Source organism: Pelodiscus sinensis, chromosome 11, assembly GCF_052426305.1.
Source record: "Pelodiscus sinensis isolate ZL-2025 chromosome 11, ASM5242630v1, whole genome shotgun sequence".
Classification (NCBI taxonomy): domain Eukaryota; kingdom Metazoa; phylum Chordata; order Testudines; family Trionychidae; genus Pelodiscus; species Pelodiscus sinensis.
The window spans coordinates 4,184,481-4,209,376 of NC_143062.1; the positions used below are offsets into that span (position 1 = coordinate 4,184,481).

At 44.2% G+C, this 24,896-nt stretch overlaps 1 protein-coding gene across 6 annotated transcripts in view; it reads left to right on the top strand.

Moving 5' to 3' along the window:
* RAF1 (Raf-1 proto-oncogene, serine/threonine kinase) overlaps positions 1-24,896 on the top strand; it is an 85,427-nt gene that overhangs the window by 1,188 nt on the left and 59,343 nt on the right. The gene's annotated exons all lie outside the window — the stretch shown is intronic.

Consider the following 24,896-nt stretch of genomic DNA (forward strand, 5'->3'; position numbering starts at 1 on the left):
GCACTGTTGACTGCGTCTGGCGGGACAGGTGAGCAGTGGGTCTCTGGAGTGCTACCCTGAGAGAGGATGAGATGTGTTTAAGTGCACTGAAATGAGCTACTTGGAGCTGTACGAGTACTGCATAGAACTAGAGACTGTTGTGTCAAGTATCTAGTGATCTGTGAGCACAGTAATAGCCCCTTCAACTTCAGAGCCACCTTGATTTGCTCTGCTTCATTGAGAACAGAAAGTGTGGGAATCTTCTTATGGGTAAATGAATCAGTTGTCAAACACTGGGCTCGTTGGTTAACTGTCAGGGTCCCAGTACACATGGGGCTCACATACCCTGGTTCCTGGGGAGCCACCTACCCCCCCCCCTCAGTCAGCGGGGGGGGGGCATTCCATGTAGGAAGCTGACTCCTCCCCTCGACCATAAGAACTTTCGGTAATTACATGTTTACTTAATTAAAATAGTGATAGAAATGTAGCCGTGTTAGTCTGGGGTAGTTGAAGCAAAATGCAGGACAATGTAGCACTTATCCCACTCTCCCTACCTTTAATATCAGCAATTCACAGACACTTACCTTCCTTCCTCCCCCTTCCCACCCCCCCGCATCCCCCTTCTGTTCTGCAATGTGATTTGTCCTTTTCATATTTGTTCATTTTTTTTAAATTGTATCCTTTGGTATATATGGTTGTGACTACTTTCTTCCACTATTTGATCTGAGGAAGTGGGTCTGGCCCACGAAAGCTCATCATCTAATAAACCATCTTGTTAGTCTTTAAAGTGCTACATTGTCCTGCATTTTACTTAATTAAACACATTTTAAAATCCCTAGGCAAACCATTGCGTGTACATTGGTATTGCAGTTTTTGTGCTACCTCCTTTGGCTTCATTTAAACCACTTCTCAGTTGACTTGAGCTCAAATTAAATAAACCTTTTGTGAACTAAATAAGAGTGTGTCTACAGAACTTTTAAATACTTGAACCAAATATGCAATAACTTGTTAAACTGGGGCACCTTTGCAATGTAGACAAGGTCTTTCGCTAGAGCAGAACGTAACGATTATATTGTTACATAGAGCACATGTAGCTAAGGTTCTGGTAGGCGTACAAATGTGCCTCTAAATAGCATCCGCTTGTCTGTTAGCTCAGATTCTGAAATGTACATCCCTGATGTTGCTTTCCACCTTAATAATGTCTGAATTTTGTTCATAAATAAAAGGATTTTGTCTGAGGCTCTAGGGCTTCAGAACCAATTGAAATGGAATTGTCAAACTGGGAATGTGTTTCAGACCTGTAAGAGGCAGTTGGAGATGGTCTTATGTATGCAAAGAAGGGAAGAAAACTGAGTGAGGGTTTGCACATTTTATTTGCCTGGAGTGCTGCAGAAAGTCAGGCCAGGCATGGTGGCTGGAAAATATTTGAGAGAGACTGTGTAAAAGAAGATTAAAAATGTCATTTGTTTTGAAAAGCTTGTAAATGGCTAATATTTAGGGCCCTACCAAATTCATGGCCATGAAAAATGCATCGTGGACCATGAAATCTGGTTTTTTGTGTGCTTTTACCTTATACTTACTATACAGACTTCATGGGGGAGACCAGCATTTCTGAAATTGGAAGTCTGACCCAAAAAAGGGAGTTCCAACAGAATTGCAAAGTTTTTTTAGGAGGGCTGCAGTATTAATACCCAGCTTTGAAGACAGTACAGAAGTGTGGTTGGCTGGATAGCAAAGGCTGTGCCCTACCAGCAGCAACACAGAAATAAGGGTGGCAATACTATACAATGCCATCCTTACTTTTGTAGTGCTGCCATCGGAGTTGGGTGGCCACAGCATGGCTGCTGTTGATTGAGGGCCCAGCTCTTGTAGCTAGGAACACAAAAATAAGGGTGGCAAGACCGCATTGTGCCATCCATATTTCTGCACTGCTGTTGCTGGTGGTGGTGGCTCTTTCTTCTGAGCTGGGCTCCTGGCCAGTGACTGCCCTTCAGCTGTATAACTCTGAAGGCAGTGATGCCACTACCAGCAATGCAGAAGTGAAGGTAGCAGTACTGCGACTCACCCTAGAATAACCTTGTAACCACCTCACAACTTTTTTTTTTTTAAGGTCAAATACACCACCATGAAATTTCAGATTTTAAATAGGTGAAATCATGATTTTTTTTATTTTAAAAATCCAGTTACTGTGAAATTGACCATCACGGACTGTAAATTTGGTGGGGCACTACTAATATAGTACCCTACAAACACTGACTAATTAATGCATCTGTTTGTTGTGTAAAAATGAAGTATGCTTGTGGTGTATTTACATAGGTAGGAATGTACAAAAAATTAATCCAAATTAATTTGTGAATTTAAAACAGATATAGTTAAAACAATATTAAAACACTGTGCCAATGCTCTCATTTAGAATTAATGTGGTTCTAATTTGGTGTAGTTTAAGTAATATACCTCTGTAGTCAAACCTTTATATTACTCTTGATCGCTAGATTGTGTTGATGCACATAAGATCTTTAACCTATTTCATGAATGTAATTTCTTTAATAATATAAACCTGGCAAAACTGTGGTGGTAATAGAGATCTGCAAAGATTGCCTGTAATGGATTATTAAATTTGAAGCACATTTGTCATGCAGTTAACGTACGTACTTAATATCTCCAAAACGAGATGTTTTATTTCATAGCAGCAGTAACTGACCATACTTTCATGTTTACCCATTTCAGTATCAGGGAGAAAATATGCTACTGTTTCTGGTCTAGTCCTCTCAACTTGATATGTATTGTTTGTAATGACAGGATCAAGGTAGATGTGGAATTAAAAAAAAATTGCTTTTTTTTAATGTATTTGTATTTCTGCTTTAGAATAGTGTTTTTACAACACATACAAGATGTGTTGAATACATTAATAGGACAGGTTCTATCAGAAGACTGATTAGAATCCTGATCTGGTAATTCATGTAACTGATAATAGGCAAAAATGCTATCTTTTTGGTCTTTATAAAATTAACTAGATTCTTTTTAGGAATGGATATGAATTAATTGCTTTTGTGAGTTTGAGATAATTTGTCAGTATAGTATCTCCTGCATAGTTCAGTACGTGAATACTCTCAGTATGTATTAATTTAACAATAATGTATTATGGCATAAACTTTAATGAGTTGCAACTCATTTCATCAGATGCTATAATAAAATTGTTAGTCTTTAAGATGCCACTGGATTCTTTGTTGTTCTGCTGAAACATTACTTCTGAAACTTGTCAGTATACAGTCAGTTATTTGTTGTAGTACTGCTAAAAGGAAACACGGAATTTAGACAGTTAATTCTCAATGGATTATTGTTCCTTGCTATTTGTACTAGGGATGTTCAATTTCGATTAGTTGATAAGGGGGGCACTTGCTATCCCCACTGTGCCTCTCCCTTTGAAATGTATAAGAGCTGGGGAATGCCTAAACTTTGTTTCAATTCATGGCTTTTTTAAAAACCAAGCCATTTACTATGCTTGCAACAATAGTCTTGTTTTAATAATAAAAACTGTTGGTGGTTTTTTTGTTGTTGTTTTTTTGGGAAGGGGGGTATTTAACTGGTACTGGTTGGTCTTTTGTGTGCCTGTCTGCAGACATATTACCAGAGAGAGCACAGGTTCATTGTTCTGTGGAGCCTGTTCTTGTTCGTTTTTCTAACTCCTTGGGGCATGGAGGTTGGGGGGGTTTTGCCCTCAGAGTAGAGAATCCAAGTGATTTCTTCCCTGGACAAGGAAGTTTGTACTGTTGTTGGTGGCAGTACCAATAGATTTCAGGGGAACCTGAAAACAGAAAAACTTTTTTGTCTCTGGAAACTGCAGACAGGATTTCACAGTATTTTTATTTTGCAAGCCGGTGTAATTACACCAGCCCCCATTACCTAGATTCAGTGCCAGGTTAGGAAATTCAGCCATGACAGTCTCTTATACATTTCAAAGCAAGGGGAGCAGCAGTTGGGACCGGCGCAAGTGGGACTATTTGAATCCCCAGTCATGCCTTTTCCCTGCTGTCCTCAACCCTCTGCAGAGATGGTGCTGGGGGAACCGGCTTTTAAGCTGGCTCCCCCCAGTACCGACGCCTTCTCTTCTCCCCTCTCGTGTCCCCCTTGCTACCTTTCTCTGGGTATGTCTAGATTGCATCCCTCTGTCGGCAGAGGGATGCAGATTAGGCAGGTCGAGATTGCAAATGAAGCGGGGATTTAAATATCCTGTGCTTAATTTGCATAAAAATGGCCACCATTTTTGCCAGCTCTGCACTTTGTCGGCAAAAAGAGGCAGTCTAGAGGGGGATCTGTCGAGAAAGAAAGCCTTTTTCGACAGATTCCTTATGACTCCTTGCAGGCTTTCTTTCTCGACAGATCCTCCTCTAGACTGCCTCTTTCTGCCGACAAAGTGCTGAGTCGGCAAAAATGGCCATTTTTATTCAAATTAAGCATGGGATATTTAAATCTCCACTTCATTTGCAATGTCGACCTGCCTAATCTGCATCCCTCTGCCGACAGAGGGATGCAGTCTAGACATACCCTCTGATAGAGGCAGCAAAGGGGGGAAACAACTAGTCAAGTTCCTACTTGACTACCCGATAAGCATTTGCTTATCAGATAGTCAACTAGTTGCTTACATCCCCGACTTGTACAGTATAAATATTTTACTTTGAAAAGCAATGGCTGAATGTTTTCTTTAGTCACTTGACTATTGTGTTTAACTATAAATATAATCTGTTCCATACAAAGTAGGGATGTACAAGCCCATTTAATTGGTTAACCAGTTAATGGAATTAAGGGTGATGCTTACTGGTTAACCAGTTAACTTTTCTACATCCCTAATGCAAAGGTGACTTTGAGCTTTGCATGCTAACATTTTATAGTTTAATAGAACATGTATTTTTTTTTCTCTGTATTAAAATTTGCCAAGCCAGGTCTACCCTACAGTCTTACATCGGTTCAACTATGTCACTCAGGGGTATGAAAATTAACATCTCTGAGTGATGAGGTTATATTGACTTGATTTCCAGTGTGGATGCTGCTAGATCTGACAGGAGACTCCCATTGACATAACTACCACCTCACACACAAGTTGATTAACTATGCCTCTGGAAGAAGCTCTCCTGTAGCCATAGTAGTGACTTTTGATTAAACAGATTAGGCAGTGGATCACCATGTAATGTACTGATGTATATGGCTATACTGATTTGTTTCCTTTTTGCTCTCAGGAAACAAGATTTAGATTTGTTTCTGAAGACAATTCTGATATTTAGCCTGATCTTACTGTTCTGCAATTTCTTATTGTATTTTACACTTCTAAAGAATTGTTTCACTGGCTATACTATGTGGAACCTGCTACCTGCATAGTTATGTACTTCAGTGCTGCCTGATTTCTCCTCTTTTTACTATGTTATATTAGGCTGTGTCTACACTACAGGCTTCTTGTGCAAGGAGCTTTTTGCAGAAGAGATCTTCCGCGAAAACTTCTTGCACAAGAGAGCGTGCAGACTGCATGGATGCACTCTCGAAAGGAAACTCTGATTGCTATTAACAGAATGGCCACCAGGGCACCTGTGCTTTTTTGATTGCCTCTTTTTGTGCAAAAACCCTGTTCCCCATCCCCACACACCTTTTTGCGCAAGAGCTCTTGTGCAAAAAGGAGTTATTCCTCGTAGAAGGAGGAATACCTACACCAGAAAAACCCCTCTGTTCTTTCATTTCACTTGTGCAAAAACGTGCTTGAGGTGTGGACACTGCGAATTTTTGCGCAAAAACTCTGTAATGTAGATCTAGTCTGAGATTGCTCCAGTTTATATTCCAAATTAGGTATTGCATCTGTTGCTGGTTTGACCCAAAACTGTTTCTGGTTTTTATTAAATTACTTACAAATTGGTATTAATTTTGTATTGCATTCCAGTGATGTGTAGTCTCATTTATGAGCAGTTGGGACCTGTTAGAAGCATGTTTTTAGATCACAAACTGAAGTAGGTTGCTTCACTGACTCGTAGCTGGGTGTGGTAATGGGGTTAACCATATTGATTAAAGCTGGCTCAGAATTTTAGATTTCAAATGTAATGGGGTATCAGAATTGCTTTTCTTAACTGTTTACTGAAGAGCAAGCTAGACTTTTAAAAATCATTATTTAGGGAATATTGAGGGAATTGCCAAATGGAGATGCTAAACGGGAAACTTAGCAAGAAAGGGATACACAGGCATTGCCCAGCCTCACAGAGTGAGGAGGGTCCCCTCTTCTCTATTTCTACCTTCTTGATGACCTGGAGACAGTGGGGAAACTGCATTCTGTGTTGTACTCCTGCTGCTAAACCCCTTTCTTGCTTCTCAGAAAGGAGGGATATTTTGGCTTTTATTCTCTGATCACTGCTCTTTTCTCTGTCTAAATCAGACAATAGCTTGCTGAGGTGATGGAAAGATTGTTGTATGTATTGCTTTTAAAACAATGCCAAATAATTACTGGCATGTGTTTAGATATGAAAGGAGGAAACCATCAGGGTCCAGGAGGGCAATGATCTGATGAGATGCCAGATACAGAGGAATAAGAGGACATTAAGATTCCTACTAAGCTGCTGTTTCTGGACTCTGATATGGGGGTCTCCTTTATATTAGCATTTGTTAGTACATGCCTTTTGCCTCCCTCCCTCTAGTTTCTGGAAGGAAGATGGAGCTTATTTTTCTTCCCCCTCCATGGCCTCTTGGCTGCTGCAAGGGAAGTAGATATCCACTGCTGCTACATTGTTCTCTCATTTCAGTCTCCTCTGCTGCAGGAGGAAGGAATAAGACATTTTAATTTGTATTTTTTAGGTCCACATCTTCTGTGACTAGCTCATATGTCTGCTTTTACTGCTTTCCAGAGTTTCCCAAGCAACCATAGTAGCTCAAATTGACAGGATTCTTAAGTTTCACTGATGCCCATAGGGTTCTGAATAGCAACTGTGACACGTCTTAACATTGTGGTTTTGCTTGACAAAGTGATGAGCAACAATAGAGGCACATGTGCTGCCTGTAGGATTAAGAAGACAAAACTGTCTTATTTGCAACTGAAGGTATTAGAAACTTTGTAAAACTAAACGTTTAGGTTGTACCAAAATTGGCATAGGTCCTCCTTCTTGTCAGAACAAACTTCCCACTAACCTTGGACATCTGGATTTTTTTTTTTAGGTGGTGTTTAACCTACCAACATCCGATTTTACATGAAGAAATTATGTGTGCTTGAAAATCTTACCAATTGTAATATTAGAAGTCTGGCATATGAATTTTATGTAATATGGCTGTTTTTAAGTTTTGTATAAGACTCTTTCTAGTTTCCTCAAATTTTGTACTATTTAAATTGTTTTCTTTCTGTCCTCTCTGTGACTGCTTGGTTGTTTTTTAGTTGTCTTTTCTACCAGGTCACTAGTTGTTTGTGAAAATTGCTGCTGGCCTGTTTGATGTCAGTAGAAGTCTTGGGAGGTCTTTGCTTTATTTAGAAAATAGTAGCATGGACAGAAGATTCTACTAACTTGCAAAATGCTTTGATCCAATATACAGGCAGTCCCCGGGTTACGTACAAGATAGGGACTGTAGGTTTGTTCTTAAGTTGAATTTGTATGTAAGTCGGAACTGGTACATATTGTAGGGGAAACTCTAGCCAAACATTTCTCCAGAGCTCAGTTTTATTCTCCCACACCTCACTTCCCTCAGTCCTTTATTCTCAAGCTGAGGTGTCTGCTGAGAAAAGCCGCTCCGCGTCTCCCTGGTCTGCTGGGGGGAAGCAGCTAGTGCGGGGTTGCCTCACCCCGTTTGTAAGTAGGGATCCGATGTAAGTCGGATCCATGTAACCCGGGGACTGCCTGTAGATTATTCCTAGGATGGAGAACACAGTTCAGTCTCCATTGCCAAACTAGGTATTGGTAAATTTAAAGTTCCATATCCAATAACTAATTTGCATATTTTTCTGTGTTCTTATGTCTTTGATTCTACTAATGTTTTCATTTCAATTTTTTAATCTTTTTTTAAAATGTAGGATACTTTTGTCATACAGAACTTTCTTATTTTAGTCTTCTTACCTCAAAGATAATGGATTATGGGTATTTCATTTTTTGAAGAATGGAATTGCTTCTCTCTGCATTGTTTAGAGTTGTCCTTCAACTCTTGCTTGAGATGATTTCTAAAGAAAAGCATGAGCTGTTTCACTTACCTCATTCCATTTTCTGCCATGTTAATCTCCTGGGATGAGTTTCTTGATAATGCTGTGATATTGGACTGAAGAGTGATATACCACAACCTTTGTTCTTGGTGCCTTCTTTCACTTGTAAGATTCTTTGCATTTTCCCTGTTGTCTAGTGTCTAGAGCACTATAGTAGCGTAAGGAGAAACATCACTATGCTGTTTTTGTGTGCCACTTCCTTTATGGCTGGAACACTGTGAAATAGATGAGGAATAAGTATAGGTTGGACCTCATTGGTCCAGCATCCTTGGGACCTGAATGGTCCCAAACAAGGGAGTTTGTCAGACCAGGTGAGGTCAGGCCTAGGATTCACCTGCTGCTCCAGTCCAGTAGTTGGCTCTGCTCTGGCTGGCAAGGCTCCTTGCCCCCAGCCCGTGGAGATCAGCTCCTGGATCACAAGGATCTCTTTCCCCCTGCAGCTGGCCTGCTGTGACAGGCAGAGTACAGCTCATCAGGTCTCTGCTTTCCTGGCCAGCAGGGCTCCCTGCACCCTGTTCCAACTGGTGGATCTCCCGGTCCCTGTCCAGTGGGGCCACAGCTGGCTTGCTGTGGCCTGCAGGGCTTTGTACCCCCAGTTGCTGACCCTGCTCTGGCTTCAGGCCCACTGGCCAGGCTCCTGCCCTCAGGCCATTGGTCCTGCTGGCTGCTAGTCTGGCTGAGCGCCCAGCTGCTGGCAACCTTTGTGGCTGGGGCTCTCTGGACCAGCAACATTTGTGGTCCTGCTGTCCGAGAGAGTCCCGGACTACAGAGGTTCAACCTGTAGTCTTCAGTTCACCATAGCTGAAGACATGTTTTGTTTAGGAGCACAGGTGGGATACTTTCACAGGGTAAGGATGTTAGAGCGGGTAACTGACTAATCGTTCAGTTGATACAATTTTGTATCGACTACATGATTAGTTGATAACGGGGGGACACTCGCTACCCTCTGTAGTTTAAATGTAGTAAGAGCCAGGTGCACAGCCTGACTGCTGCCTCTGGTAGAGAGGCAGCAAGCAGAGGGGAAGAGAGTAGTCACTTGCTTTATTGGGTAGTTGACTAGTCACTTACATTCCTATCACAGGGTAGTATAATTAATGCTGGAAAGATTGGTATGGAGTGGAAACAGACTGTGTTTTGTGGTCTTGCATGTAAACTGCCACTAACTGAAAAATGTCTTTGGTGTATTAATGGTATGATTTTTTTTTTAACCTGTAAGTAATTTTTACTCACAGTTGATCTCATTTGAGAAGGAGGATGTGGGTCTGATGTTAAGTTGAAAATCAGTTTCTATCCACAGTTCTAAAACCATAAAATTAATTTCAAAGTTATAGTAACGCAAATATTTTACCACTTGGAAGTTAATCAGTGGATTCTGATGGAATCTGATTTTATTTTTTCAGTCCTAATCTACTTTTATAAGCTTGTTAAGATGGCTGTTTCTTTTTGTTAACCTTCCCTCATTTTATATAGTTAAATTGCTGTATCTTCATTGTGATTTTAGGGTTTAGAATATAGCTTGGTACATTCCAGTATTCTTTTAAACAGAGGATGACAAACATACCCAAACCTCTTTTCCCCCTTTATTCCTCCCCTCCCTCCCCCCAAGAAAAGCTTAAATTGTAGTCTCTTTAGAACAGAGTATATCTTTCTGTGTGATTAGACAGGGCATTGTGCATGCTATTGGTATACGAATAATAAATATTTAAAAAATTCAGTGTTCGTCATCAGTCTCAATCAGAGTTGAATGTTTTTGCATTGTTTGTTTATCCAAGAAAGATGACAAGAAGCTTTAGTAGTGGTTGAGGCCCTACACTCAACTTGGTCGCATTTGTTTGTCATATGATACGTTTTGAACAGTGCCACATCTAGTCAATTGCAAATTTTCAGGGAATGGTTTATGCATGAGTGGGCAGAACCTATTGTTTTTGGTGAAAATTGGAAAACCAGGAGGAAATAGGGGAACTTGCAACTTCAACCTATCTTGTCTATAAATCAGCTGTTAACAGTATCTTACCCCATCATTTCTTAGTCCTGCCAGTAGTGTCAACTGCATTTAAAATAGTAACATCCTGAGTGACTTACCTCCCAGGCAGAAAGAAAAGAAATAATGGTGTGAGGGAATAGAAAACAGGAATGAACAGAAGGTGGTGGGGGTTGGAGTCCCTGAAATTGAAGGGGAGGGAATGGAGGAGTTATAAGGGACTCTCGTGTATAGTGAGCTTCCCCTACAGATGCAGAGCATTTTGACACTTCTATTTTGTAGTTCATCTCTAATGACCGAATATAAGGCTCCAGAACATACAATTCATTTTATGAAAATATAGGGGTGTTGGTGTAGAACCTGCAGAAAGACAATAATGGTTTGTTGGGGGAAAAAAGAGTATACATGGCACAGTAATGTAGTAAATTTACATGTAATTGGAAGTGAGTTATTTCCCAGGTTTGTCTTTCCAGTCTGTCTTTTCTAAGTTAACTGACTATGCATGTGCTACACCAGGAACACAATGAAGATGTGAAAAGAGAGCCAGCTTATGTTGCAATCTAAGCAGTGGCCATATACTGGAAAAATCCCCCTCTGGCATGTTCACTGATGCTATTTTTACCTTTTCCGGTAAGATCTGCCCTTGTGATTTTAAAGTACAGGACAGTAACTGGAATTACATTGTTTTACCAATTTATAGTATACTCTGAAGAAACTTAATGAGAGAACATTAACCAAGTGTTGCCAGCCTACAGTTCACGGTTGTCAAAACATAGTTTATATAGTCACAGATAAAATTACCACTACATGTGATATAAATTTGTTCTCTATTTCTTTTGTTTGCATTTGTCAGGAGCCTGTCAATAGTCAGTTTTAGATATTCCCCATATGTTGAGTATTTCCCATGTATGTTTTTCCTCACATAGCATCTAGTGAAAAACATTTTTAAAAAGAGGCAATATGATTGTAAATAAAAATTGGCCTGGTGGTTCAGAAGTGGGCATAGTGTCTTGAAACTGTTATATGAAATTTCAAATAAATTTAAAATGTTTGTTTATATTCTGCAAAATTTATAGCTTAAGATTCTTCATTTACCAGATGAAAAACCTACTCACCACTAGAGTGGAATATTTTAAGTGTTGCCAGAGATGAAACACTTAAACTAGAAGACTGATAATAGTGAAACTGGAGCATATAATGAAAACACCACTTCTATTATCAGTGAAGTGTTGCAAAAGTAATAGGTTAATAGAAAACGTATATATTCAAGATAAGTGCCATGTAACCATAACTTAGAAAAATCACCATTTCATGATTATGTAATCTTAACTGCAACAGTACACTGCTCTGTTGTTTGAATCTATTAAATGTAATATGCCTTTGTCTGTACTACTCTCTGGATCAAGGGGTAGCAATCAATCCAGTGGTGGTCAATTTATCATGTCTAGTAAATATGCAATAAATTGGCCATTGAGCACTCCCCATCAACTCTAGTACTCCACCAAAATGAGAAGCATAGGTGGAGTTGATGGGATTCAATAAAGGCATCAAGGTAAATAGACCTATGTATGTATAGTTCAGCTATATTGTTCAAGTAGCTGAAGTTGTGTAACTTAGGTCTAGCCGCAAGGTGTTTACCTAGGCAGCTGCCGGAGCACAGCCAGCTCACTTAGGCAGGCTTCCTTGCCAGCAGCCACAGACCACTGGCTAGTTGTGCATGTGGATCTCTGCATTGCAGAGAGGATGGGAGAGGTTTCAGCATGCTGCTCCTGCCCCAGCAAAATCTTTCAGCTCCTATTGGCCAGAAACCAGCCAGTGGGCACTGGAAATTCTGCTGCATTGTCCCTGTCCCTTGTGACGGGGCGGACATGCCCCACACTCAGACCGGCGCGATGCTGGTGCTGTGGGGCCAGCTGCGGGCATGGGAGAAGCGGTGCAACTCCTGTTCAGCCCCAGCAAAGGAGGATTGTGGGGCGAACACGCTGTCCATCCCGACTGGCATTCAGCCGGTGCTGTGGGGTCAATTGGGGCCGTGGGAGAAGCGGCAGAAGCATAGCACCTGCGTGGAGTTGGCGCCACCCGTGGATGGTGCGCAGGCGGAACAGCTGATCCACCGGAACCCCGCCACTTGCGGGACAGGGGAATTCAAAAAGGGGGGGGAAGGCTGGAATGGGAGAAAAAGGGCTCAGAGCGAGAGCAAGCAAGGAGGCGAGGAATACATAGGTGGAGTGAACGCAGATGGAGGTAGTGAGAACACTGGGGGGCGGGTAGGAAGTGGCCCAGGGTGGGATTGTGAAGCCTGCCGGCTGGTGTGTTTAGGGGCGACTCCGCCGTTAGCCAGGCAGGGGAAATTGGACCCCCCCACCTTAGGGCCCTGGGCCGGGACCCGGGGGTGAGGGTGGGCCTGGGTCTCCCTACCCCACCACCCTCAGTGAAATCCTCCTAAGTGCTTTGCAGGTAAAACCAGTGGTATAGCCCATATGACGCGGGTAACTAATGGCCCTCGGATACTGTGGATGAGTAAAAAGGACTAACGGTGGCTTTGTTTGGAGTAGGGCGGGCGCTGGCTTAGACAAATGGTGGGGTTGTTAGGTGCACTGGTGGGAGGGCATAGAAATAATAAACCTGGTGAAACTCAGGCCCAGTGAATTGATTTGTAACACCCCCAACAACATCTCTAATCTCCCATTTGCTGGTTTCTGGCCAGTAGGAACTGAGAGATTTTGCTGGGGGTGAGGGCAGGGTGTTGAAGTCTCTCCGTCCCTCCCCACTTCTCTGCAGCACAGAAAGCAACATGGAACCAGTGCAGGGGGAGCTGGCTCCCCCACCCCAGAACTGGCTCCTGCTCTCCCCCCTCTCCCCATTGCCTCTGATACAAAGGAAGCAAGAGGGGGGACACATGTAGTTGACAGGATTAGCCGATAAGCCTAGACTACACTTCTACATCACTAGATTGGGTTTTCAAGACTTTCTAGATTGGGTTGTCAAATCCTGATTGCACCAGCATTTTGTAACTGGATATTGTGTGGTGGTCTTAAAGGAGACTAGGAATGTCAATATGTCGTTGACTACATGATTAACTGATCAGCATGGGTTTATTGGTTAATCCCATCAACTACATGCATATTGCTCCTGCTCCCTCTGTATCAGAGGCAGAGGTGGGAGGCGGGAGCCGATGCCCATAGGGAGCTAGCTTTTAAACCAGCTCCCCACAAGGACCAGATCCTGAGGACCGACCTCTTCCCACACCTCCTCACTGCTGCCTCTGATAGAGGCAGACTCCTCCCCCGCCCCCGCTGCCATCCACAGAGGCAGCAGGGGAGCAGTCAGAAGCCAGTGCTTGGGGAGAGCCACGGAATCTTCCTCTTCCCCTTCCCCATGCGGTAGCATGGGGGCAGGGCATGGGAGACTGCTGCAGAGCAGCTTCTGTCTGTGGCAGGCCCAGGGATGCTGTCAGATGCCAGCGCAGCCTCTGTTTGCAGGGAGCATGGCAGAAAGGAGCTGGTTTATGTGCGGAACCTGTTTTTTCATAGGCAGCCGCGCAGGGTATCAGGGGACTCCCTGGGAGTGGGAGCTGTGCAGTACTGCGGGACAGTTAACTGGCTAAATGTCTAGTTTAACCAATTAATATTTTAAACAGGATTTTACATCCCTAGTATACAGTCTCCTCTTATTATAACGTACAGCAAAGTAAGGGTTTGGTTGTGCCAGGAAAATGGGATGTTTTTGGAATGGGATTGCTTCTCATAAAACCGTACACAAGAGCCCCAATCAGCAGGCAGGTGAAAGAGACTGGGTGAGGGCATGCCTGCACCCTCTGGAACTGCCCCATCCCCAACCCTCTCACCCCACAGTTGCCCTTTAGGGACCTGAGACAGAAACTTCTTCTAATGGAGAAGTCCCTCTGACCAGCCTCTGACTAGGGACAAGGCAGATGCCTAGCAAAGGACTCCCCATCAAGGTCCCGTTTCGCCCATCCTGCCCCAAATTCACTGGTGATGAAGGTGGTGAACCAAAGGTCTAAACAACAGTCTAGAACTACCCTAGCAGACTGAGATAATAAGGGACTGGACATGTTGGAGAAGGATTTTATTACCACTATTTTTAATACCTCAAAAGAATGGAGGCCATTTCTTGACCTCAAAGCTTAAACAAGTTTGTAGAGAAACAAAGGTTCAAAATGTTCACTCTCTTCACAATAATCCTAGCACTAGAACAGGGGGACTGGTTTTCAGCCCTTGACCTGCAAGATGTCTATTTTCACATCATCAAACACCCAGCTCAAACATTTTCTGAGATTTACAGTAGGAGCTGCCCACTATCAGTACAAGATTCTGCCCTTCAGACTCTCCACAGCCCCCCAGGTCTCTTCCGAACTCCTTGTGGTAGTGACGGCATACCTCAGGAAGCAAGGAATCATCATCTTCCCTTACCTGGATGATTATCTTAAAGCACCGGTGCATGTGAACACCATCCACGGCACCATCACAACGTTGAAGTGCTTGTAACACTTGGGCCTATAAATAAACACACAGGTTGACAATACAACCCACATGCCCTCTGGAATTAGGTGGTCACTTTGACGCTGCCACTGCCTCCCTTCTGCACCATCATTTCTAAGTCTTCACCAGTCTTATAATCTCTTTACAAACTGTCTCTCAAACCACATAACAGCAATACCTACAACTACTGGGCCATATGGCTGCATGCGCCTTTATGGAGAAACACGCAGAAGTCCATAAGAGATCTGCAAGTTTGGCTTGCTACTATGTACAAACCTCACAAACATTCATTGACACTGCCACTCATAATTCCTCCCAAAGTGAAAGATTCTTATCTGGTGGACACTGCTCCAAAATCTTTGGTCTGGAATCTCATAAGTTCAGGATCCACTGATGCCTCCCTTATAGAGTGGAGAGCCCACATGCAACATCATGTAGCACAGGGTCTCTGATCCACAGCCAAGCAGAACCTGCACATACGCATACTGGAACTCCAGGCAGTCTGATATGCTTGCCTCCATTTCCTTTCATGCATTGTGGGCATTATGGTTCAGGTTCTCACAGACAATGTTCCGTACTTGTTTTATGTATACACGGGAAGCTCGGTCCCTCTCTTTCTGTGCACTCAGGCTGTGGAACTGGTTTACCCAGCACCATATTCACTTCTCGGCCTCATACCTAGCTAGCTCCCCAAACACAACAGCAGCCAAACTCAACCAATGATTCCCCGCAAATGAGTGGGAACTGGATGACATCCTGCATGCCATATTTAACCAATTGGGTTACCTGACCATAGATCCGTTCACCACAGATAGATACAGGAAATGCATGACATTTCATTCTAGAGCAGGTCCAGCAACCACTTGAAGGGTGATGCCCTTCTTGACTAGCACCCACTATTGGGCCTACACATTACTGCCCACTCCGCTGCTACAAAATCTGCTTAACATCAGATACAGATTCAGAAGTGCAGGGGGCGGGAGCTGTGTGTAACTGTGAAGATTAACCGTTTTCTCATTTACACTATCACATCCCTACTATGAAGTCTCATTCTTCATGGCAGTTGTTTCTGCTGGATTGGTCAGAGAGCTGGGAGTCCATATGGCAGACCCACCATACACCATATTCTTTAAGAACAGAGTTACCATGAGAATCCACCCTAAATTTCTCCCTTAATTATTGCACTTCTTTTAATATTAGCCAACCCACACATGTCCCAGTATTCTTTCTGAAACTGCCTACCAGTGCATTAGAAACTACTTTGCCACACCCTTGATGTCAGACTTTCCATTGGCATTCTATTTGGAAAGATCTAAGCCATTCTGGACTTCTTCAAAACTTTTTGTCTCAATAGCTGAATGCTCCAAGGGCAACCTGATATTTCCACAAAGACTCTCTAATTGGATAGCATGGTGCCTCAAGCTCTGATACCAACTACAAGGAGTGCAGCTGCCACAGCTGATATGCACACAGTCTACCAGAGCAATGGCCGCATCTGTAGCGTTCCTACACAATGTCCCCTTGACTGACACATGTAAGGCAGCAACTTGAACATGACAGTGCTGGTAAAAGTATACTATGTCCTCACTCGGGCATCTCCAAAGGGCACTCTCAACAGCCATTCTGTCAACTGCAAAGTCCCTACCAACCTAAGGGACAGTGCTACTAAAGCACCCATGATACCTCTCCATAAAAAAGTGAAGGTTATGTGTGCAGTAACTGAGGTTCTGCAAGATGAGTGTCTCCATGGGTGCTCCACTACCCACCCTCCTTCTTTCTCCTTTGGAATTCACTGGCTCCACAGTAAAAAGAGAGCTGAGGATTCTGGGTCTCGTGCATGGCTCTTTAAGCGGGGGTGTTTGTATCGCGAGATGAGCACGCGTGTGTGATCTGGAGGGATATTGCTGCAAAGATCATGCGAAGTTGCAGGGTTGCACCATGGAGTGGAGTACCCACAGAGCTGCTATTACTGCACAGGTGAGTAACCTTCAATTCCACTCCCCGTCCTGGCCAGATACATCCCTTTGCTAGCTGTATTGTTGCTAGAAGAGCTGTAATTGAGAATGTTTGCCAGCCTCACCATCCTTTCAGTGCTGGTTTTGTTGAGGTTTCTCTAGTGATGGACTGAGAGAACCTCTTACCACCTATATATACTCCCACAATGAGAGACTTTCCCATGGCCTGAGCATGGCACATCTGATTTGAGTGGCATTCAAGTACCATGTCATAGCTTTAAATGGGATAATTGCTGGGAAATTATTTTTGTTACCTTGAAATTATTTTTCATGTAGATTAGTAGTTCCCAACCTGTGGTCTGTGGACCCATGGGAGTCTGCAGCAGTGATGTTGGGGCTCCACGTGGAGCCTCTTGCAGCCAGCATGTCCTTCGACTCACGTTGCCTTCCATAGCTTTGGAAGCAGCACAGGCTGATGGATGTGCAGTAGGGATGTTAAAATTAGATTAATCAACTAATTGAACAGTCAACAGACTTTCCATCGACTATTTGATTAGCTGATAAGTTGATAAGGGCACTTTTGCTTTGAAATATAGCAAGAGCTCGCTATGCTATTGCTACATTTCAAAGGTAGAAGTGCCGCACAGAGTTCCATCTTTGAAATGTACAAGAGTCTCAGTAGGAGCTCTTGTGCATTCCAAAGATTGAAAGCATGGCATGAGCCTGGGGCCAATGGGGGACCCACTAGCTCCATGTGGTGCTTCCACTTTGAAATGTACAAGAGCCCCAGAAGGGACTCTTGTACATTTCAAAGGTGGAATGAGGCTGCTGTACCCTTGCCCCCTTCCATGGAGCTGGAACTGGGGGGGAACCAATTTTTAAGCCAGCTCCCCTCAGCCCCGCTCTCTCCCGCGCGGAGGGTGGGGGAAGGAAAGCGACTATCCGATAAGTTGACTAGTTGATTAGTCGCTTACATTTAATGTGCAGGCTGCAGGCACAGCTATATTGTTTGGTGGGCGGGGGTCATCTGTAAAATTGTAATGGATTGAAAAGGGGTCCATAGTCTCAAAGGTTGAGAGCCACTGATGTAGATTATCCTATTTTTTTCCTGGTTTGTAAAAGGTAAATGTTTAGTCTGAATGGCTAACAACCTCAGACTCCCTTGCCAGAGAGTGTTTAGTCTGGTAATCAAGGAGTCTGGAAGATCTTGTTATGTATAGTTAAAATAAAGTGTGAGAGATTTGTAAAATGCCTTTCCCTTCTTCCTTTTTACATTTAAATCCTTTACAACAGTAACTTTTCTACACAAGTGGACACTTCCACCTGACTAGCCAACTGATAAAGTCACACATGGTTTATAATCAGACATGTACATGTTGGTACACAAGGGGAAAACACAGAAAATGAACACTGAGAAACAATTTAAATACAAGATTTTTCTAGGGGCATGAGGATTTTTTAAAGAAACAGTTTCTGTTTCTGAGGTATAAATATCACCAAGTTATCCATCAACATTTTTGGTTGTTTAGTTTAACTCTTGCCTTTTTTGATAATATATTTTTTTTGTTGTTGCTTGACTGTAAGAGTTAAAATTGCTGTTGGTGGAACAAAAGTTTTTTTTGTACTTTTTTTGAACACTTGCCTACTTCAGTGTCTTTCTTATTATGTGAGATATAGCACATACTTTTTGAATTGATGTTTGAGACTAAAGGCAAAGGTACAGAAAATGTTTTAAATATACAGTAATTATGAGTTCAACTAAATAGTATGAATTAAGGATGTTAATGTGGTTACTTTCCCAATTGAGTAGTTGATCGATTTTTTTTTAATCGACTACTCGATTAGTAAATAAGGATTGCCATTACAGTGTTCAGTCCAGCTTGCGATAGATCCCAGCATAACTCCCCCACTGCTGCTCAGTATTGTAAGGGACAGGGGTTGCGAGTCCGCTTCCCTGTCCCTTACAATGCAGAGCAGCAGTTGGGGAGCTTACAATGATCCACAGGAGCAGACACTGAGGTGGCGTCTTCATGCGCCAGCTTCCCTGTCCCTTGTAGTGCGGAGCGGTAGCAGGGGAGATGGGAAGGATGAAACGAAGAGACAAAGAATATTCATCTTCAGGAATGCATTCGTTTCCCCTTTCTCATTTTTGAGTGCACCCCTCTGATCGAAAGCCTCAAATCTTTTCTAAGATGGGATGGAATTCTGCATTTCTCCCACTCTGACCGTGAGCTACAATATCAACTGTGTCTCTGTATCAACTGGGTTTGGCCAGCCAATCCAACTGGTTGGCTATGTACAGTTCTTCCTGTCAGGACCCTGTAACCAGTAGTACAAAGTGACAAAACAGCTTATATAATGAGGAAAAATGGATTTTAAAACCATCTACACCAGTGGTTTTCAACTTGTGGACCCTTGAGAATCCCCATACTATGTCTAATAGGTCAGTGAAAGGTGACTGTGAAAATAGTATCACATCTTAAAAGTGATAGAAATGTAGCCGTGTTAGTCTGGTGTAGCTAAAACAAAATACAGGACTGTGTAGCACTTTAAAGACTAACAAGATGGTTTATTAGATGAGGAAGTGGGTCTGGCCCACGAAAGCTCATCATCTAATAAACTATCTTGTTAGTCTTTAAAGTGCTACATAGTCCTGTATTTTACATCTTAAAAGGGCATTCTATTTTTCTGATCAGTGAAAAAATAATGTGAATACTCCCACCTACTGGCGCAGGGACGGGGAGCCTACAACCTGGCCTGAGGCTTGCTTAGATCTGGCCCGTGAGGCTCAGGGCTTCTCCCCCTGCCCCGCTGAAAGTTGAACCCGCACTGTCGCTGAAATGCTAGCTCCTCACTGTGGGGGAGGGAGCCCCAAGCCTTGAGGGCCCGATCAAGGCAAGCTGGTCCACAGGCTCAGCCTGGCATGGGGGAAAAGGCAGCTCTGCATGCTGCAGGGTGCTTAATGCAGGCACTTTTCCCCCATCGCTCCTATTGGCTGGGGGCTGGTGCCTGCAAGTGCAGGGTGCTGTAGACTTGTACCTCAATTCCCTGCCCCTGCCACGCCCAGACTCTGCATCCCCATCCCATTCCTGCAAACTATCTCCTGCCCAGACCCTGTACCCCAGCCTGCCCCTACACTCTCCCTCTCTCCCAGGCTCCACACCCAGCACTCTCCTGCACTCTTCTTCCTTTTCAGACCTCACACTCCCACCCACTTCTGCCCCCTCCCTCCCTTCCAGACCCTGCTCCTCTATCCCCAGCCTGCATCTGCTCCCTTCCAGGTCAAGCCCATCCTGCTCCCTACTTCCTGCTCAGACCCTACACTGTCAGCTGTTGCCCATTCCTGCACCTTATCTCCCACCCAGAACCTCCACGTCCAGCCCACTCCTACACCCTACGCAATCTAGTAGCACTGGACCCCCAGAAGAGTTAATCTGGCCGTGTAAGTCCTGAGCATCATTGTCTTCCCCTCCCACTCCTCGGTGGGGCTGAGTGAAAGTGTCCCCCCCCCCTCCCTGCTTCTCAGTGCAGAGGCACATGGGTGAAGGTTTTCTTTTCCTCTCTCTCTCACATGGGCACTAGATCACTGAGAGAATTTTTTTTGTCTTTGCTTCTGACTGATTTTACTGTGGGTCAGTGACCCCCCAAGCAGAAAAGGTTCCCCATTCCTGTTTTATGGTAACGACAGCATTTTACCAGTTTTAATGCCTTTTCTCATGCAGCATCAAACGCAATGCCAATCATGTTCAGTTAGATTTCAGTCTGCTTGTTTTTCCTTACAGCCTCCTGTTAGATTAAACCATACTGTAAACATCCCAGTATCTAGATCAGCATATACAGTGGCTCCAATTCTGTCAAATTTTCCTAGATTATTCTGTGGCTGTCATAACTGTAGTGGGATATCTTGATTAAATTATCCCAGAACTTCCATCTGTAGCCAGGAAGGACAGTATTGCTATCATTTTGCAGATGTGGCACTGAGGCACAGGTTAAGATTCAAGAATTCAGTAAAACTGTTAATCGTGAGCTTACCCTCAAACATAAGTCATCTATACAGAGTAATGGAAATATACTGATGCTTAAAGTTAATTATGTGCTAAGTGCTTTGTGAATCAGGATCTAAATGAGTTGCCCAGAGTCACAGAACAACTCTCTGGCACAGGTGTATGGAGATATGTCCACTGATACAGTGCTAGAAAATCAGAATAATGCTTGCAGCATGTCTCTTCAAAGGCAATGCTGGAAGACATTGTAAACCCCACATTGTAATACCAAGTCTTTGAATATTCGTGTTCAGTAATGTGCATATTTTGCATATCCGAATCAGAGACTTTTATGAATGCTCACTTCTTAAATTGATTAGAAATCATGCGAAATTGTAGCTAGCATCAGAGTTCCCTCCAAGATTTTCCATCCATGAGCAGAGTGAGTTTTGTCTTGAGTGCCAAAAATGGAATCCTTTGTAAAGGCAAATTTCTATTATCATTTTTACTAAACATAAATAGACAGCCAAGACAACCACAAGAATTAAAAGATAATGTGTTATGTACTCTAAAGTAATGAAATTAAATAAATAAATACGCTTAGGTGGTTCTTGCTTTTTTTGATTCTTAAGGGTGTACTAACTACATGCATGTACTGTTCCCTCTCCCAGAAAATCCATCTACAAGTACATTTCTATAATATTCAATACCATTTTGGGCTTCTAATATCATGCCCCCCTCCACTAATTGAAAATTTGTTACAGATTGGATGGAGATAACCCCTTTCTACTGTGTCGAACAGCGGGGGGTGCAAGGGTGGGAGAGGCAGAGAAGCAGGAGCTGGTTTTGGGTGGGGGGGAGCCGGCTTAAAAGCCAGTTACCATGGTGCTGCCTGCTCTCTCACTGCTGGCTCTATCAGTGGGGAGTTGGGACCCCCCAGGGACAGGGGATGCTGCCAGCTGGGCAGGCAGCCCAAACTCTGCTGCAGCTCTATAGTTTAAAGGCAGTAGGAGCCAGGCAGCCTGCCCCCTCCACCTCTGGCTCCTACTGTGTTTTAAATTGCAAAGCTGCAACGGAATTTGGTCCCGGACCTGGCGCAAGCAGGGACTGAGCTGGGCTGCCCGCCCCCTGGTTCCTCTTGTCTTTTAAATTGTAGAGCTGCAGCAGGGTTTAGGCTGCCTGCCCAGCTGGCAGCAACCCCTGTTCCCGGGGGGGGGGGGTCCCAACTCCCCAGTGGGACTGCCTGCGGACAGGGGCTGTTGCTGGAGCAGCCTCCCTTCTCCCCTCCCCTGATAGGCAGCGGGGGGGGGGGGGGGGCGGGAGAAGCAGGTGGCACTGCAGAAATAGTGCTGGGGGAACTGACTTTTAGCTAGCTCCTCCCAGCACTGCTCCTGCTTCTCTCCCTCCTCTGCCTCTGACATAGTCAGTGGGGGAGGGCAGGGAGAATGCAAGTCATCAACTCCTTGTTTAAATCCCTAATTAGAATAGGGCTAGGATGCAAGGGTTGGCAACCCTTTTCTTGTCAACAGAAAGAGGAAAAACTATAGAGGAAAAGAAATACGTTTTTATTGAAGGTTGTAATCTGGAGGATGTGGTGTCGCAGCATGGTGCCTCACTGCCATACTGAATGGTGATTCAGTAGTGACCCACAAAAAAGATTGCCATGTACAGTATGAAATCACCAGAACCACTGGTTGTTCTTGGGATTTCCTTTGCTCTTCTTTCCAAGTACTGACTCTGCTTAGTTTATGAAATCTGTCCGTGTTGCAGGCTGCAGCCCATAACAGCGATTTCCAATAATTTCAGGAAAGAGACTTCAGAGAGCCTGTGAGGCAGAAATGTAACTGAAGAAAAACTTGGTACACATAACAAAATTAATTCCACATACGGGTAGTGTACGGTGGGGTTGGGGCCAACAGGTTTGGAGTGTGGGAGGGGCCCCAGGGCTGGGACAGAGGGTGTGTGGGGGGGGGGTTTCTGAGAGCTCTGCTTAGAAGTGTGTGGGCTCTGGGACCTTGGATGAGGGATTTAATGTGTGGGAGGGGGCTAAGGGCTGGGATGAGAGAAGGCTGTGGTTAGGTGTGCGGGCTCTGGGTTGGGTCTGTGGATGTGGGATGCAGGAAGGGGTTCTGGAGCTATTCTCGCCCTACTCTACTCTCTCCATACTCCCCTGTCACTGCAACAGCTCAGGGCTGGGCCGGGGGAGAGATGCTGTGGCAGGTCCGAGGCTTGGAGAGAGGCATTTCTCCCTGCCATAGCTGTGAACACCTGTTGATGCTTAATAGGCAGCTGTGGTCACATGGCTTAGATGGAACTTAGCATGGCACTCGGACAGATTGGAAGAAACAGGGGTTGGTGTCAGCAGACAGATGGGTATCTGATTGCTAGAGATACCTCTAGAGCCTGACACGAAACCCCCAGATTTGAATTTCTTCATTCCTCTGCTATCAGTTAATATTTTTGAAACCGACTAGCAAAGTGTCTTATCACCTTCTCGTGCTGTCATTTATTCTGTTAACTCAAGTGGCAAAGGTCTGTCCAGTGTATCTAAAATTCACTGTGAAATTGTTCATGTGAATTCCAGTCAAGTGTGTGTGTGCATACTTACACAATAGCCACCTAATTTTCCTCCTAGCAGCCATAGGGTTAGTCTGGGTGCTCCCAGGAGTAGTGTCATTATGGTGCCCAATATAGGGTCCCACTGACCCTCCCCTTTCCAGACCTCCTTATTGCAAATGGCTGGGACTTCCCCTTGCTCATCTCTTGTCTTGCAAGCAGATCAGCATTATCTCAGGTTACAACCACAGAAACTCAAGTGGTCCCAGATGTTCCGGTGACTCCAGCCCTGGTACCAGTGGCAGCACCAACATTGATCCCAATGCCATCCCCGATGTCAGTTTGCAACTTGCACTGACACTGGTGGCTACTGAACATCAGGATACTCAGACGCAGTCCAGCATGACTTCAGTGGCACTATCCGCTATATCCCCAACAGCACTGGTCCCCTACGCATTGTCTGTTCCGCTGGGCTCTAGAGACCCTGTTGGGGTGATGGAAGGGAGCAACTGCCTGTGATTCTGGAAGGAGCAGAACTGCTGGCACTTCCTGTTCTGATTTGTGGAGAAGTCCATTTTGGGCAATACACAGCATTGGAATATTGAGTTCACTATGTCTGGATGCAGAGACCATATATGGCCCCAAAATGACCTGCTGAGGCGGTCTTGCTCATTCATTCTGCATCCCCAGAATGTATAAAGCTTGCAGGAATCACGAAGAGCTTCTTGGCATAGGGGACAATGCATTTTTTCATCTCTACTGTGTGCCTTCCCACTCATGCTGCTCTTTCGCAAAGTCCTACTTATGATCAGGAGGGAACAGGCTCATATTGCTCAGAGCAGCCTGTGCATATCAACACTGGTACACATCTCTGCTGGAAATGTTGATGCAGGATCCCATATCCCTATCACTTCACCCACATCTCCTGACGCAGGGCTATGTGGGTCTTTGCCATCCATACCTGCAGTGTTTGCACCTCAGAGCCTGGAAGCTGCATGGCTGAATCCAGCAGAGCTGTCCTATTCAGACCAGGTCAGGCAAGTCCTCCGTGGTAGTAGGAAGCCCTCCACAAGGCCAACATGTCTTGCCAAGTGGAAGAGGTTCTCTATCTAGTCAGTGCTGCATGGTGTATCCCCATTGCAGGTGCCTTTGCCTTTCATTTTGGACTATATTTTTAGCATTAAACAGCAAGGTAGATAGACATCCTCCATAAGGGTTCACTTTGTTCTCCACTCAGGGGAGCAAAGTCAGTCTGTTTTCCAACCTGTTAATTAATTGATTCCTAAAGGACAGGCTTTACCCCCAGGTCCATCAATCACTCCCTCCATGGGACCTTAACCTAGTTGGAGGTCTTGTTGGAGCCGCCATATACAATCTTTTTTTAAGGGCAAGGTGCCACTCTGCCTGCATCCAGACTTCCTGCCAAAGTTGGCATACAGTTTCCATATGAGTCAGGACATCTTTCTCCTGGTGTTTTACTCTAAGCCATGCTCTAGCACAAGAGAACGGAGTCTCTGTTCTCTTGATGACTGTAGAGCGCTGGCCTTTTACATTGATGGAATGAGACCCTTTAGGAAGTTACCACAATTGTTTGCAGCAGTGGCAGACAAAATGAAGGCCCAGCTGGTATCATCTCAATGCATCTCTTCATGGATAGTGTCCTCATCTGAGAGTGTTATGGCCTTGCGAGTATACCCCCCAGCTCACAGCACACACTCTTCTAGGGCCCAG